The sequence below is a fragment of the Dendrobates tinctorius genome, unplaced genomic scaffold (genome assembly GCF_039654945.1).
Source record: "Dendrobates tinctorius isolate UK_male_01 unplaced genomic scaffold, ASM3965494v1 ptg000018l, whole genome shotgun sequence".
In the NCBI taxonomy this organism is placed as follows: domain Eukaryota; kingdom Metazoa; phylum Chordata; class Amphibia; order Anura; family Dendrobatidae; genus Dendrobates; species Dendrobates tinctorius.
Window position 1 is genome coordinate 21,454,286 of NW_027361686.1, and position 18,485 is coordinate 21,472,770.

At 45.2% G+C, this 18,485-nt stretch overlaps 3 non-coding genes across 3 annotated transcripts; all 3 read right to left on the reverse strand.

Annotated features, from left to right (window-relative positions):
• Positions 1-8,724: 8,724 nt before the first annotated feature.
• On the reverse strand, positions 8,725-8,797 carry TRNAR-CCU (transfer RNA arginine (anticodon CCU)). Its single transcript has one exon. It is a non-coding gene; the product is annotated as a tRNA-Arg (tRNA).
• A 551-nt stretch (positions 8,798-9,348) lies between these two features.
• Positions 9,349-9,431, reverse strand: TRNAL-CAG (transfer RNA leucine (anticodon CAG)). Its single transcript has one exon. It is a non-coding gene; the product is annotated as a tRNA-Leu (tRNA).
• Positions 9,432-17,688: 8,257 nt separating this feature from the next.
• Positions 17,689-17,771, reverse strand: TRNAL-CAG (transfer RNA leucine (anticodon CAG)). The gene has a single exon. It is a non-coding gene; the product is annotated as a tRNA-Leu (tRNA).
• Between the last annotated feature and the right edge of the window lie 714 nt (positions 17,772-18,485).

The window sequence follows — 18,485 nt, forward strand, 5'->3', positions numbered from 1 at the left end:
CCGTACGGGCCGGGGGCAGCTTGGCAGAGGTGTTCGTGGTGCACACAGCAGAAGTGGCGTTGGAGACAGGGGTTTCATGACAATGTTGTGGACTGATTTTTCAAGTACCGCTCACACAACTGGTAATACTGCATCGATGGAAAGTGACAGGAGACAGCAGTTGTCAACTATGGTTACAAACTACTTTTCCTCCCATATCGATGTTCTCTCACACAGGTCATTCCCCTTTGACTATTGGGCCGCTAAACTGGACACCTGGCCTGAATTGGCACAATATGCCTTACAGGAGCTCGCTTGCCCAGCTGCAAGTGTGCTATCGGAAAGAGTCTTCAGTGCAGCTGGATCAATCCTGACAGAAAAAAGGACCCGTCTGTCAACCCAAAATGTGGATGATCTAACCTTCATTAAAATGAACCACGCATGGGTTTCCAAGGATTTTGTCCCACCTTCCCCTGATGACACATAGGATGACAGAAAAATGGCTTGCTTTGGTCCACCTCTTCCTGGGACTTGACCTATTTCACCTTTTGCATCAGCTGAATGTCCAACATCAACATATGCCACTTTCTAAAACTCCCTAACTGTGCTGCCTCCCCCCCCATGCCGGGGTCACCACCTAGCGCACGACACCGTGCGAGTGCCGTTGCCCTGGACAGGTGGGTAGGCTGACTCTTGGGCGCGGGCACTGGCACAGGGTCCTTCATAGTGCAATCAAGTGTCTCTGACGGTGGTGGTGCACACCCGCCGTCAGACACACCGCCGTACTATGAGGGGCCCAGTGCCAGTACCGATGCCCACGAGTGGGCCCCCCTTGCTTGGGCAGGGCCCCAGCATTTGCAATCTTTACCTCTCCCAGCTCCTCCGCTGTGTAGTCTGGGCCGTCAAATCCATACTGTGCCTGACACCGTCTGAGCCTGCCTCCTGATGTATAGACATATATTTTGAATGTGTACGCTATCCATACATGTTATCCGGGGATACGGTACCCTTTCTAACCTTTGTGCAATCATGTGCAATCCATACTGGGCCTAACACCGTCTGAGCCTGCCTCCTTATGTATAGACATATATTTTGAATGTGTACGCTATCCATACATGTTATCCGGGGAAACGGTACCCTTTCTAACCTTTGGGCAATCATGTGCAATCCATACTGGGCCTAACACCGTCTTCCTGCCTCCTGATGTATAGACATATATTTTGAATGTGTACGCTATCCATACATGTTATCTGGGGATACGGTACCCTTTCTAACCTTTGTGCAATCACGTGCAATCCATACTGGGCCTAACACCGTCTGAGCCTGCCTCCTGATGTATAGACATATATTTTGAATGTGTACACTATCCATACATGTTATCTGGGGATACGGTACCCTTTCTAACCTTTGTGCAATCACGTGCAATCCAAACTGGGCCTAACACCGTCTGAGCCTGCCTCCTGATGTATAGACATATATTTTGAAAGTGTACGCTATCCATACATGTTATCCGGGGAAACGGTACCCTTTCTAACCTTTGTGCAATCACGTGCAATCCATACTGGGCCTAACACCGTCTGAGCCTGCCTCCTGATGTATAGACATATATTTTGAATGTGTACGCTATCCATACATGTTATCTGGGGATACGGTACCCTTTCTAACCTTTGTGCAATCACGTGCAATCCATACTGGGCCTAACACCGTCTGAGCCTGCCTCCTGATGTATAGACATATATTTTGAATGTGTACGCTATCCATACATGTTATCTGGGGATACGGTACCCTTTCTAACCTTTGTGCAATCACGTGCAAACCATACTGGGCCTAACACCGTCTGAGCCTGCCTCCTGATGTATAGACATATATTTTGAATGTGTACGCTATCCATACATGTTATCCGGGGAAACGGTACCCTTTCTAACCTTTGTGCAATCACGTGCAATCCATACTGGGCCTAACACCATCTGAGCCTGCCTCCTGATGTATAGACATATATTTTGAATGTGTACGCTATCCATACATGTTATCTGGGGATACGGTACCCTTTCTAACCTTTGTGCAATCACGTGCAATCTATACTGGGCCTTACACCGTCTGAGCCTGCCTCCTGATGTATAGACATATATTTTGAATGTGTACGCTATCCATACATGTTATCTGGGGATACGGTACCCTTTCTAACCTTTGTGCAATCGCGTGCAATCCATACTGGGCCTAACACCGTCTGAGCATGCCTCCTGATGTATAGACATATATTTTGAATGTGTACGCTATCCATACATGTTATCCGGGGAAACGGTACCCTTTCTAACCTTTGTGCAATCACGTGCAATCCATACTGGGCCTAACACCGTCTGAGCCTGCCTCCTGATGTATAGACATATATTTTGAATGTGTACGCTATCCATACATGTTATCTGGGGATACGGTACCCTTTCTAACCTTTGTGCAATCACGTGCAATCCATACTGGGCCTAACACCGTCTGAGCCTGCCTCCTGATGTATAGACATATATTTTGAATGTGTACGCTATCCATACATGTTATCTGGGGATACGGTACCTTTTCTCACTTTTTTGCAATCACGTGTAATCCATACTGGGCGTGAGAACGGCTGGCGAGCTGTTAAGCAAGCTACAGCACCTGTGGTTTGCACACGTAAGTTTTTCATTTTTTCAGGAATGACGGTTAGGCCTAATTCCGGAACTGCGGTTGACCTGCACTTACTGGGAAATCATTGTTCGCGGGTAATAATTGTAATCAGTGATCCCGATCACTAACGTTGTTCAGCGGGTTATCTGCACCTGTAAGCGACAAACGCTGGCCTTTTCAGTTTGGCGCACATGCAGCCACGGACATGTAAGGGCATGACACACCAGTTATTGGCCAATCTCATGTGCCAGAGCCTCACGTGTCCCTCTAGTAAGCCGGACTCGGACCGCGGGGCATGACGGAGTCTCGTTCGTTAACGGAATTAAGCTTGCAATGTGTGCATCTGTTCTGTAGCTGGCATGGTTGAGGTTTCCCAGGTGGAGTCGAATTTAACCGTAGGCTCCACTCCTGGTGCTGCCCTTCTAGACATTCCTTTAAGGTTCAGCTTTGCAACCATACTGCCCACGTAAAACAAACACTTTGCCTTCATGAACGCTGTTTGGAGGGTCATGACTCGTGAGAATAACGCCGCCCAATCAGTTAACCTGCTAGAGAGATCGTTCGTTGCTCCCAAGCATGACATCACACTCCCTAGGAAGAAGGTAATGCCACTGTGGCGACCGTACTCCTGGGGGCGACACAAGTGCACTGATGCCCAGCCACTGCTCGATGAATCTGCTGGTACATTGACCCAGACCACTACATTCCCCTCGCACGCTACACGACCTGAATCTGACCCTGATGAAACTCAGGTTACCCTTCCCATATACAGTTCCATCTTACACGGTGACAAAGAGGAAGCTGCAGATGAAAGTGCAGGTTCGGCCCACCCGCCATCAGACACACCACCGTACTATCAGGGGCCCTGTGCCAGTGCCGTCGCCAACGAGTGGGCCCCCCCTGCTTGCTCAGGATCACAGCACTTGCAAAGTTGAAATACTGTACAGTGAGATGGAAGATGGGGACGACGAGGAATCCAGACAAGTACAGGGATTCCCTAGCGAGGAGACTTATTTGATTGTTTTCAATGTTGGGACAGCAATTTTTGGTGAGCACTATACTCTGGAGAATGATAGATGGGGCCCACCATACACTGGAACATTCCAAAGGTGGACATCAGACACTGGAGCAGTATTTACAAGGCCCATTATACACTAGAGCATTAGAAATGGGGCCCATTATGTTTGGAGCATTATTTGGGCCCATAAGACAGTGGAGCTTCATCCATGGGGACCAACATATACTGTAGCATTATGTGGAGCTCATCATATACTGTTTCAAACATTATATGGGACCAATGATTCTGTATGGAGAAATAGATGGGCCTCGTCATGAGATGTAAAAAGTGAGGTATTTTTCATTGTACTATACCGCTATTTCTCTGCCGTATCGGAGCATGATGAGTTGTGGTATGTGTTAAAGGGGCGCTCTTTCGCCCAGGGCACATGAAAACCTGCAGCCAGCCCTCCCCCCCCACAACTTTAGCCAAATAACCCCCATTTTTCAGTGCATAACTTGTATTATGAAGTTAATTAAGGTTGACAAGCTTAAGTAAGAAGAATTGATGCTTTTGGCATTCAAGTGGGCACTTTAGGTGTGTTTCCTGTCCTCCTCTCACTTCCGACTTTTATTCCCCATTGACTTACATTGGGTTTCGTGTTTCGGGACGACCCCGACTTTTCCCTATAATCGGACGATCTTGCTCGACCCGACTTTTGGAAAAGTCGGGTTTCACGAAACGAAACGCGACCCTAAAAAACCAAAAGTCGCTCAACTCTACTCAGGACAAATTGGAGAACAACTTTTTCGGTCAAATTTCTCTTGTTACCCTTGTGAAAATAAAAATTGGGGGCTAAAAGATCATTTTTGTGGAAAAAAGATGATTTTTTATTTTCATGGCTCTACGTTATAAACTTCTGTGAAGCACTTGGGAGTTCAAAGTGCTCACCACACATCTAGATAAGCTCCTTAAGGGGTCTAGTTTCCAAAATGGAGTCACTTATGGGGGGTTTCCACTGTTTAGGTACATCAGGGGCTCTCCAAATGTGACATGGCATCCGATCCCAATTCCAGCCAATTCTGCATTGAAAAAGTCAAACGGCACTCCTTCCTTTCTGAGCTCTGCCATGTGCCCAAACAGTAGTTTAGCCCCATATTCGGGGTATCGGCGTATTCAGGAGAAATTGCACAAAAAAGTTTGTGGTTCATTTTCTCTTTTTACACTTGTGAAAATAAAAAAAATGGTTCTGAATTAAAATGTTTATGAAAAAAGTTAAATGTTTATTTTTTCCTTCCACATTCCATTCATTCATGTGAAGCACCTGAAGGGTAAATAAACTTATTGAATGTGGTTTTGAGTACAATGAGGGGTGCATTTTTTATAATGGTGTCACTTTTGGGTATTTTCTGTAATATTGACCCCCCAAACTCACTTCAAATGTGAGGTGGTCCCTAAAAAAATGGTTTTGTAAATTTTGTTGTAAAAATGAGAAATCGCTGGTCAAATTTTAACCCTTATAATGTCCTAAAAAAAATGATGTTTCCAAAATTGTGCAGATGTAAAGTAGACATGTGGGAAATGTTATTTATTAACTATTTTGTGTGATATGACTTTCTGATTTAAGGGCATAAAAATTAAAAGTTTGAAAATTGCAAAATTTTCTAAATTTTTGCCAAATTTCAATTTTTTTAACAAATAAGTGCAAGTCATATCTAATAAATGTTACCACTATCATGAAGTACAACATGTCACGAGAAAACATTGTCAGAATCAGCAGGATCTGTTGAAGCTTTCTAGAGTTTTGACCTCTGACATTGGTCAGAATTGAAAAAATTGGCCCGGTCACGAAGGCAAAAACAGTCTCTGGTGCAAAAGGGTTAAAAATATCTCCAGAATTCGACCTTTTCTCACCTTTAAAACTGCTAAGACTCTTACTGTCGCTCTTATTCATTCTCGTCTGGACTACTGCAACTCTCTTCTGATCAGTCTCCCTCTTACTAAACTTTCTCCTCTCCAATCCATCTTGAATGCGGCAGCCAGGGTCATATTTCTGTCCAGCCGCTTCACCAATGCCTCCATTTTGTGCCAGTCATTACACTGGTTACCTATTCGCCACAGGGTCCAGTATAAACTCATCTCTCTCACCCACAAAACTCTCCACAGTTCTGCACCGCCATATATCTCCTCTCTCATCTCTGTCTATCGCCCTACATGTGCCCTCCGTTCTACAAATGACCTAAGACTAACATCCCCTGTAATCCGAACCTCGCACCTCCATCTCCAAGACTTCTCTCGTGCTGCACCAGTTCTCTGGAATGCACTTCCCCAGACGATCAGACTGATACCTAGCCCCAACCTATTCAAGCGTGCTTTGAAAACCCATCTCTTCAAACAAGCCTACCACATGAACTACTCAGTAAATTAACTTTGCCCTGTTCCCTCCTTCCAAATATTATTCTGAATCTGCCCCCTACTATTCATCTGTCTCCACACCCTCCATGCACACGATAACTGCACTTGATACTTGACTATTTCACTTAAACACACGGGCTGATGACCGGATCATGCAGCTTTATATGAAAATCCCTATTTATTACAATTGTCAGACCTGAAATAACAAGCCCTTTTCACTTACTGTGTCCCCCCCTATTTCCTTGTAGATTGTAAGCTTGCGAGCAGGGACCTCACTCCTAATGTCACTGTTTAAATTGTCTTAACTTGTGTTGAATTTATTTTCTGTACATGTCCCCGCTTAATTGTAAAGTGCTGCGGAATATGTTGGCGCTATATAAATAAAAATTATTATTATTATTATATAAGTAACAATTAGTATTGAAATGTTGCAGTTGTCATAATGGCCACTAGATGTCAGTATCTGATTCACAAGTTACAGATTTATAAACCACAATTGCTATTTTTAAGATTGTAATATTATGTGACTTTATTATCTAAGAAATGTGGAGTCCTGCAAGAAAATCAAAAAGAAAATGTAAGAATATTATGTATTAAATAACCTTCCCTTATGCCGAAACCCAGGATCGAACAAGGGACCTTTAGATCTTCAGTCTAACGCTCTCCCAACTGAGTTATTTTGGCTGATGGTCACTTGTGTTTTTGAACAGTGTAAACTGAGGTGTAGGAAAGTTCCAATAAATGAAAATTATATTGTTATATCACCAGCAGTTCCAAAGATTAATAATTTTTCTAGTGGTAATATAGAAAGTCATTATAGCATGTTGATTGTGATGCAACAGAGGACAAGTCAGGGTATAAATAATCACAACAGACCAAATACGAAATTTTACTGTCCAGGGAAACGCCTTCAAGAGGACCTGTGCCAAGGTCAGGACTGGCCAGTTTCTGCACTTATTTTATTCCCACCATTCCCCTGAATTTACTGCTTTTTTATTTCACCATACAGATCCTGGGATATGGGCATTTTTCTTTAATAATAATTTATATGTCTATTACATAAGGGGCATTGCTCTCAGGGTAATAATGCAGAGCAGCCTAAAGACACGACCGCAGAGAATGCTGTGAGCCGCGCCTATTTATAAAGGACATACAAATTAGCATTAATAAGGCCTATATGTTGTGAATAGTGTTGAGCGATACCGTCCGATACTTAAAAGTATCGGATCGGATGGTATCGGCCGATCTAAAAAAAATATCGGGTATCGCCGATTCCGATACCGGAAGTCCCATTCAAGTCTATGGGACTTCCGGTATCGGAATAAGAAAAATCCTATTTTTGCCTTGTACAGCCTCTCTGGGGTCTGTACGGGCCTTTCGGGGGGTCTGTGCCGGCCTGCCGGGGGTCTGTGCCGGCCTGCCGGGGGGCTGTGCCGGCCTGCCGGGGGGGCTGTGCAGGCTCCGGGGGTCTGTGCCGGCCTGCCGGGGGGCTGTGCTGGCCTGCCGGTGGTCTGTGCAGGCTCCGGTGGTCTGTGCCGGCCTGCCGGGGGGCTGTGCCGGCCTGCCGGTGGTCTGTGCAGGCTCCGGTGGTCTGTGCCGGCCTGCCGGGGGGCTGTGCCGGCCTGCCGGTGGACTGTGCAGGCTCCGGGGGGCTGTGCCGGCCTGCCGGGGGGCTGTGCCGGCCTGCCGGTGGTCTGTGCAGGCTCCGGTGGTCTGTGCAGGCATCGTCCGATGGGACTACAAGTCCCATCGGGCGATGCCTGCTACCATGACAGTGATTGACACATTAGCCAATGATGGGACAGTAGTAGTCCCATCATCCGGCTAATGTGTTGAATGTAAAAAAAAAAAAAAAATTACATGCTACATACATGCTACATGCATACAACATGCATACTACATATATACTACATGTAACATACATACTACATGCATGCTACATACATGCTACATACATGCTACATATATATACCACATGCATGCAACATGCATGCTACATATATACTGCATATATACTACATGCATGCAACATACATATATACTACATACAATACATACATATACAGCCCCCCGGCAGGCCGGCACAGACCACCGGAGCCTGCACAGACCACCGGCAGGCCGGCACAGCCCCTCGGCAGGCCGGCACAGACTACCGGAGCCTGCACAGACCACCGGCAGGCCAGCAAAGCCCCCCGGCAGGCTGGCACAGACCCCCGGAGCCTGCACAGACCACCGGCAGGCCGGTACAGACCCCCGGACAGTCGGCACAGCCCCCCCGAAGGCCCGAACTGACGGCGCATCATGATGCGCACAGACAGCGCATCATGATGACGTCATTTCGGCAGCCAATCAGAGCCATAAAAGTGGCTCATTGCATTTTGGACTTCCGATTCCGGTATCCGATATGAAAAAAGTATCGGTACTCGGTATCGGAATTCCGATACGGCAAATATCGGCCGATACCTGATACTTGCGGTATCGGAAAGCTCAACACTAGTTGTGAACCATATGGCAAATGAAAAACAGCCATTTATAGTGAGATTTATAGTGTATAAATGACTATCACTGGCAAAGTTCAAGAAAGTTACTCTTAGTACAAACATTACCTTTACCATAATGGAGACCATAAAGAAAAGTAGGAAGAAAAAGAAAAAAAAAACACTTCTACTAACACCTATCACCCCAGATGGGACTCAAACCCACAATACCTGGCTTAGGAGGCCAGTGCCTTATCCATTAGGCCACTGGGGCTCAAAGGTGGCTGAGTGAACACATTATCCGGACTTCATCACTCAGTTGAAATATTTAAAAGTAGAAACTCGTATTGGAGGGAATTTGGAACTTGGGAAAAATAGGTGACGGTAAATAAGGCAAGGAATTCAGGGGTATTAGACTTATCAGTCCGACAACATCCGAAGTTAGATTCCTGGATGCAGGTGGTGACTCCAAGGCCGTGGTACATAAGGGAGTCTGGTGAAGTCCTGGAGAAGATGGCGTCCTGGATCCTGGTGGTGGCGGTGTTTCCTCATGGTCTCGATGGGGTCCTGGCGGCAACGGTGAATCCAGCGGGATACCAGCAGGGGGGCCGGTCACTGATCGCTGTTGTGTCACAAAACTTGTGACTCAGCAGCGATCTCTCACTATGTGTGACGGGACCTTTAGGCTTTGTGATACTCTCATTACGTGATAACTTATAAATGGCAGGGATAGGGTTACAGGTGTTGTCTCACAAACAAATATTTGTGTGACAACTGGACAATTTGTGGGAGAAGCTGTACAATTACATGACTGAAAAGAAATGATGTCAGAAGTGGGATTCGATCCCACGCCTCCAGAGGAGACTGCGACCTGAACGCAGCGCCTTAGACCGCTCGGCCATCCTGACTTCTGCAGAGTATTGTGTGGATTAACTGTTTCCAAACCAGACAGTAGACAGATGATTGTTTGTGGTGAAAAGAAATGTTTCCTATCCTATGAGGGTTTTTTGTTTTCCTGGAGTTTTTGTGGAAGAAAATATATTTTACACTAAATAGCATTTATTGTTCTACTATTTGATCTAATGCTTGATGCACATAGAGGTTTGTTATATATTATTTCTCCCAAGAAACATTCTTAGCAGCAAAACCACCCCTCAAAGTTGGCATTTTGGCAGAACTCCTAAGGGTCCTTGGTGCAAACTCACACTCTCACACTCACACTCACACATTCACACACACATTCATACCCGCAGACACTCACACTCATACACTCACAAACGCACATTCACACTCTCACACTCACACACACTCTCACACTCACTGTCACACTTACACACTCACACAATCACACTCTCATGCCCACACTCACACACTGACCCTTACACTTACAGTCAAAGTCAAACACTGACACACTTACACTCACATTCACACTCTAACACTCACAGTTACATTCACACACTTACACTCATACACTCACACACTTACATTCACACTCTCTCAGACACACATACACACTCACACCCACACAATCACTCTCAAACTAACTCTCACACTCACATTCTCACACACTCTCACTTACATATTCACTCTCACACTAACACTCACACTCATTCTCACACCAGCAGTCACACTTGCAAACATACTCAGAGTCACACTCACATTCACACACTCAAGCTCACACACTCACTCTCACACTAACACTCACACTTACTCACACTCGCACAGTCACACTCATACACTCTCACACTCACTCACATATTCACATTCAAACTCTCATACACACTCACAGACTCACACTCACACACTCTCTTACACTCACATTCACACACTCAAACTCACACTCACACTTACATACACTCATTCTCACACTAGCACTCTCACACTCATACTCTCACACTCAAAGTGTCACTCATACACTGACACACTCTCACACTCACTCACATTCAAACTCTCACAATCACATTCACACACTCACACTCTCACACCCCCACACTGATTCTTACACTCACACACTCACATTCACACTCTAACACTCACAGTTACATTTACACACTCCCACACACTCACTCACACACTCACACACACACACACATTTACACTCACACGCTTACATTCACACCTAGACACTCACTCTCACACCCACAAACTAAATCTCACACTCCCACTCAGACACTCTCACACAAAGTCAAACACTGACACACTCACGCTCTCACACTCTCACACACAAACACTCACACACTTACATTCACACTCTCTCAGCCACACCTACACACCTAAACACTCACTCTCACACCCACACACTCACTCTCACAAACTCTCACACACTCACACACTCTCTTACACATTCACACTCTCTCAGACACACCTACACACTCGCTCTCACACCCACACTCACATATTCACTCTCACACTGTCACAGTCACCCTCATAAACACTCATATTCAAATTCTCACAGTCACACGCACACACTCACATTCACACTCACAGACTCACATTCACACTCTCTCAGTCACACCTACTCACTCAAACACTCACTCTTACACTCACATTCACACACTCAAGCTCACACTCACATACACTCATTCTCACACTCGCACTCTCACAGTCACACTCATACACTGACACACTCACATACTCACATTAAAACTCTCACACTCACATTCACACACTCACACACACACACTCGCAAACTCACTTTCAAACTCTCACATTCAGAGTCATACTCACACACTCACAATCGCACTCTCACACTCTCACACTCTTATGCCCACACTCACACACTGACCCTTACACTCACACAGTCACAGTCAAACAATGACACACTCACACTCTCACATTCATACACTCACATTCCCACTCTAACACTCACAGTTACATTCACACACTCACACACTGACGCTAACACTCACACTCATACACACACTCACAAACTCACATGCATACACACTCACTGTCACACACTCACATTCACACTCACACACACACACTCACACTGTACATGGTCAGACACAGGGGTGAGAGAGACAGAGCACAGGGGGCAGACAGCTCAAACAGGACATCACATGAGGGGAGAACACAGCACAGGAAGAAGAGAGACAGCAGAGAAGGGGGACAGCACATGGGGAAGACAGGTCAAAGAAGAGAGCACAGAAGGGAGAATTCAGCAGAATTCAGATGGGGAGAGAGAGAGAGTAGATAAGTGCATGAGCACAAGGGGGGAGAAATTCTCAAAGCCTGCCCCCATTGTGACATTTTCGCCCTCCTGACACGATAGCATTAGGCCTCCATCTAGTTTTATATAAGTAACAATTAGTATTGAAATGTTGCAGTTGTCATAATGGCCACTAGATGTCAGTATCTGATTCACAAGTTACAGATTTATAAACCACAATTGCTATTTTTAAGATTGTAATATTATGTGAGTTTATTATCTATGAATTGTGGAGTCCTGCAAGAAAATCAAAGCAAAAAGAAAATGTAAAAATATTATGTATAAAGTTAACCTCTCCTTATGCGGAAGCCCAGAATCAAACCAGGGACCTTTAGATCTTCAGTCTAACACTCTCCCAAATGAGCTAATTAGGCTGATGGTCACTTGTGTTTTCGAACAGTGTAAACTGAGGTGTAGGAAAGTTCCAATAATTGAAAATTATATTGTTATATCACCAGCAGTTCCAAACATTAATAATTTTTCTAGTGGTAATATAGAAAGTTATTATAGCGTATTGAATGTGATACAACAGAGGACAAGTCAGGGAATAAATAATCACAACAGACCAAATACTACATTTTAATGCACAGGGAAACGCCTTCAAGAGGACCTGTGCCAAGGTCAGGACTGGCCAGTTTCTGCACTTATTTTATTCCCACCGTTCCCCTGAATTTATTGCTTTTTTATTTCACCATACAGATCCTGAGATATGGGCATTTTTCTTTAAAAATAATTTATATGTCTCTTACAAAAGGGGCATTGCTCTCAGGGTAATAATGCAGAGCAGCCTAAAGACACGACCACAGAGAATGCTGTGAGCCGCGCCTATTTATAAAGGACATACAAATTAGCATTAATAAGGCCTATATGTTGCGAACCATATGGCAAATGAAAAACAGCCATTTATAGTGAGATTTATAGTGTATAAATGACAATCACTGGCAAAGTTCAAGAAAGTTACTCTTAGTACAAACATTACCTTTACCATAATGGAGACCATAAAGAAAAGTAGGAAGAAAAAGAAAAAAAATTAAAAACCACTTGTATTAACACCAATCACCCCAGATACGACTTGAACCCACACAATCCCTGGCTTAGTAGGCCAGTGCCTTATCCATTAGGCCACAGGGGCTTGGAGGTCACAGTTTGGACACATTATCCGGATTTCTTTGTCAGATTTCATCACTCAGGTGAACAATTTACAACCAGAAACCCGGATTGCTGCTGCTCCTAAGGAGACGTGATTGAATTTTTTGAAAATGTAGATGGAAAGGGAAAGGAAATGATAATAAATTTCATTACATTTAAAAATGCTCTCAATAAAGCGAATATCATGAAAAAGATTTTATTATATATATTTTAAACAAGAAGTTCATTGTGAATCTCTAAACTTTCCATTTATAGTTACAGTGCAGCCAATTGTAGGGTGCTGCTGACGTGACATGGGTGTAAGTGCAGGAGCCTGACTGATATACACAGCCAAGCTCCTGTAGTAACTGCTAGGATCCATCTTCTCACTGTGCGCATGGCCGGCGTTATGGGCAGGCAGACTAGGCAGCTGCCTAGGGCCCCCGCTCCTCCAGGGGCACCCAGCCAGCGGCACATCACACAGCCGCTATGGGGCCCCTGTGGGCCAGGGTGGCCCGCCTGCCGCCAGCGCCGACTCCCGCCGCCGCACTGAAGGAGGCAGTGATGGAGGAGAGAGCGTCAGCTGACGCTCCCTCTACCATCATTCCCCGCTCTGTCTCTGTCACAGCGGGGGCACGATGACGTCATCGCGCTCTCACTGTGTGCCAGACAGAGCAGGAGGAGACAGGAGCAGCCAGCAGCGCGGGCACGAGGAGAAGGTGAGAAGTGTTTTTTTTTTAAATCAGTGTGAGTACTGGACTGTGGGGCCACTCTGGGGGGAATATATACCATTCTGGAGGGACTATATACCATGCTGGGATGTATTATACCATGCTGGGTTGGCTATATACCATGCTGGGCTGTATGATACCATGCTGGGGGGCTATATACCATGCTGGGCTGTATCATACCATGCTGGGGGGGGCTATATACCATGCTGGGCTGTATTATACCATTCTGGGGGGCTATATACCATGCTGGGCTATATCATACCATTCTGGGGGGCTATATACCATGCTGGGCTGTATCATACCATTCTGGGGGGGCTATATACCATACTGGGCTGTATTATACCATGCTGGAGGGGCTATATACCATGCTGGGCTGTATCATACCATGCTGGGGGGGCTATATACCATGCTGGACCGTATTATGCCATTCTGGAGGGGGCTATATACCATGCTGGGCTCTATCATACCATGCTGGGGGGCTATATACCATGCTGGGCAGTATTACACCCTTCTGGGGGCTATATACCATGCTGGGCTGTATTATACCATTCTGGGGGAGCTATATACCATGCTGGGGGGCTATATACCATGCTGGGCTGTATTATACCATTCTTGGGGGCTATATACCATGCTGTGCTGTATACCATGGTGGGCTAGGCTGTATACTATGATGGTGGGTTGGGCTGTATACCATGTGGTGCTGGGCTATATACCATGTGGTGCTGGGCTATATACTATGCGGCTGTGTTATATACCATGGGGGGTACATTTTACATTATATTCAATAGGGGGAGGCTGTGTTATATAATGTGGGGGACTACATTATATTATTTGGAGAGGTGGGCTGTATTATATTCTATTTGGGGCTACATTATATTCTATGGGGGGCTATTTATTATATTCAATGGGGGCTGCATTATACTATATGAGGAGGGCTACATTGTATTCTATGGAGGGGCTACATTATACTATATAAGGGGCTGCATTATATCCTATGAGGGTGTTGCCATATATTCTATGGAGGGGCTGCATTATACTATGTGGGGAGTGAGGCTGCATTATACTCTGGGGTAGCTGCATTATTCTCTAAGTGGTGGCTGCATTATACTATGAGAGGGGGGCTGCATTATATTCTATGGGGTTACATTATTTTGTATGGTGGGGCTGCATTATACTCTGTGGGGTGGCTGCATTATGCTCTATTGGGTGGCTGCATTATGCTATGTGGGGGGAGTGGCTGCATTATACTCTGGGGTAGCTGCATTATTCTCTAAGTGGTGGCTGCATTATACTATAAGAGGGGGGCTGCATTATATTCTATGGGGGTTACTGTTATGATGAGTCACCGAAGGAGGAAAAAGCAAAATACTAGCTAAGTTCACAAAAACCAGAGAGGTTGGCAGCTATCGGATTGCAGACCCCTGAACCTATCCACAACAACTAGCAGTAGCCGTGGGGGGTTCCTACGGTGCCCTAGACTCCTCGATCACAGCCGGAGAACTACATAGCCTAAAGACAGAAAGGGGAAAAACTAAACTGCCCCAGAGCAGACCCCAAAGCAATAGGCAGCCCCCAACATATAATGACGGTCAAGCAAGATGAAAACACTAACACAGATAGAAAGATAGGTTGAGCAAATTATGGGGCCCAAGCTAACTAAATAGGACAGGATAGGAAAGCCGCTGTCTGCCATCAGCAAAAACCCTATCCAAAATGTGCCAACCGACTGATAGGAAAAACAGGCCCTGAAGTCGCTAGGCTTCAAAAGACTATATCAGCACTCAGGTATATTCTGAAGACAGAGCAAAAGATCAACAGATCAGAGACAAAAATGGAATTCAGCTCACCCCCGGCCGGGGATGGCAGAACTCCCAAAAAACAAGGCAAAACAAAAAACAAAACTGAAGTGTACAAAGCAGAGCAGAAAAACTTAGCTTTGAGATGCAGGAATCAGACTGGTCTCCAAGAATCCAGCAGGATCACCAGCAAGGAAGAAGGGCGTCAGCTGCCTTATATCCAGTCCTCAATTCCAGCCACCCAGTCATCATCTAGCTGCCCAGGTGTTTGGTAATCAGCCTCACTACCTTCCTTCACCAGAGGAGGGAGTTCATCAGACCTCAACGGTGAAGGGAAAAATGAACTCACAACAGGTTACTTTACTTTGTATGGTGGGGCTGCATTATACTCTGTGGGGTGGCTGCATTATGCTCTATTGGGTGGCTGCATTATACAATATGTGGGCTGCATTATACTGTATTGAGGACTATGGGGAATACATTATATGAAGAACTATGGGGTGCATTATGCTATGGGAAGTGAAAGTGAATTGTACTACATGGATGACTATGGCAGTGAATAATACTATATGGAGAACTATGAGGATTGTTTTATACTATATGAAGGACTGAGCAGTGTATTTTAATATATGGAGGGCTATCAGTAGTGTATTATACTATATGGAGGACTGAGGAGTATATTATACTATATGGAGGACTATGGGGCAGATTATATTGTATGGAGGACTATGGGGTGTAAACTGTAGATGTGCTGCTGATAACATGATACTATATGGTGATCTGTTAGGGTGTGTGCAAACGTTGCAGATTAGCCTGCGGCTTTTTCTGCAGAGAATCCATATCTCTTGGCAGAAACCGCAGGGTAAAACACATGCATTTTTCCTGTGGATTCCTAGCATGTGTACAGCGGATTTGATGCAGGTTCTAGTGTGGTTTGGCAGTGCGGATGAGAGAGAGAGATTGATTGATTTTTATGTCCCGGAATGTACACTGCAGCTGCGGTTCCGCAAAAAAGAAGTAACATGCTGTGGAAAATAAACCGCAGCAAATCTGCGTGGCATTTTCGGCAGCATGTGCACGGCGGATTTGGTTTTCCATAGGTTTACATGGTACTGTAAACCACATGGAAACTACTGCAGAAACGCAGGACCAAATCCGCTGTGGAACCGCAGCAAAAACCGCAACGTGTGCACACACCCTTAGTGATCCATTAGTGATCGTTCTGTCCCCATCATTGTTCCTCAGCCGGTGGAAAGAGGCCGGGAAACAAGTGTTGAACTATTTCAGTAATGTCGATCACACTCATTTAGCAGCCTGAACTCAGCGCATGTAAATAAAACCGAAATGCTTCTGTGTGATGTGCAATATGTTATCATTTGGGGCCCAATTTTAAACTTTGCCTAGGGCCCCACTTTGCCTAAACCCGGCCCTGACGGTGCGAAGCAGTTTAACCCCACATATGCCACTGTTAATAGGGACAGAATCACAGGAGGATTTTGGCGTATGGAGGGCGCCCAATCTGTCATCATTGGTTCATGGGTGCTGATGAGCTTTCATGGCAAATGGATGCCTGACAATAGCTTCTGGGTCTCCTGCACGTTCCTTCAGAATTGTGGGTCTGGCAGGCTACTTGTCAGTCTCATACTGACCGGACGCAGTAGTGTTCTGCAGAACAACTGGGTGATATTTCAACCAATTACAAACAACCAAAATCAGTCACTTAGGATAGTGTGAGATTGAAGATCTGATGGCTCCTGCTTTGATCCCGACTTCTAGAAAGTCACATTTTCTTCACCCATTAAATTTTCAGCAGAAAGTAAGCAAAGAACATGGAGTGATGAATAAGATGGAAAAGATTCTGCGGCTTCTCACCGCTCGCTGCTGTTGAATGATATGTGTCTCTCTACGTGCGTCTATGGGGAGAGACCTGTCAGTCATTGGTAACAGAGGAGGAGACGCCACCAGGGAGCGAGCTGCACAGGAGACTGGTGGGACTGGCTTATGTTTACACTAATGTAGTGACGCGCTGTATATCTATATTCCCGTACATTAGCTCCAGCTGTTAGAGCACATATAACTGCTCTCTAACATAAGGAATGAGGTCAGACAGGTCGTGATTGTCCACACAAGGGGTCGGATCACAGCATGGAAAGGGTTAGGCTTTGTGATATTCTCATTACGGTATAACTTATAAATGGCAGGGATAGGGTTACAGGTGTTGTCTCACAAACAAATATTTGTGTGACAACTGGACAATTTGTGGGAGAAGCTGTACAATTTCATGACAGAAAAGAAATGATGTCAGAAGTGGGATTCGAACCCACGCCTCCAGAGGAGACTGCGACCTGAACACAGCGCCTTAGACCGCTCGGCCATCCTGACTTCTGTTCATTTACTTGCATTAACTGTTTCCAAACCAGACAGAAGACAGATGATTGCTTGTGGTGAATAGATCATTTGCTATCCTATGAGGGTTTTTTGTTTTCCTGGAGTTTTTGTGGAAGAAAATATATTTTACACTAAATAGCATTTATTATTCTACTATTTGATCTAATGCTTGATGCACATAGAGTTTTGTTATATGTTATTTCTCCCAAGAAACATTCTTAGCAGCAAAACCACCCCTCAAAGTTGGCATTTTGGCAGAACTCCTGAGGGTCCTTGGAGCAAATTCACACTCTCACACACTCACACTCTAGGCTGCGTTCACATGTTACTTTCTTCTGCGTTTTTGCTGCAATTTTCCGCTGCAGAATCGGCGTGAAAACACAAATAACGCACCCCATGCAATCCTATGGGATTCCGCAATGCTGTGCTAACACAGTGGTAAAATCTGCAGCATGCTCATTCAACCCGAAAAGGTCCCACAAGTTCATCTTTGATGATACCAGCCCATACCAGTAGCCCACCTCCACCTTGCTGGTGTCTGAGTCGGAGTGGCGCTCTCTGCCCTTTACTGATCCAGCCTCGGGCCCATCCATCTGGCCCATCAAGAGTCACTCTCATTTCATCAGTCCATAAAACCTTAGAAAAATCAGTCTTAAGTTATTTCTTGACGTTTTCTTATGTTTCTTGTTGAAAGGTGGTCGTTTTCCA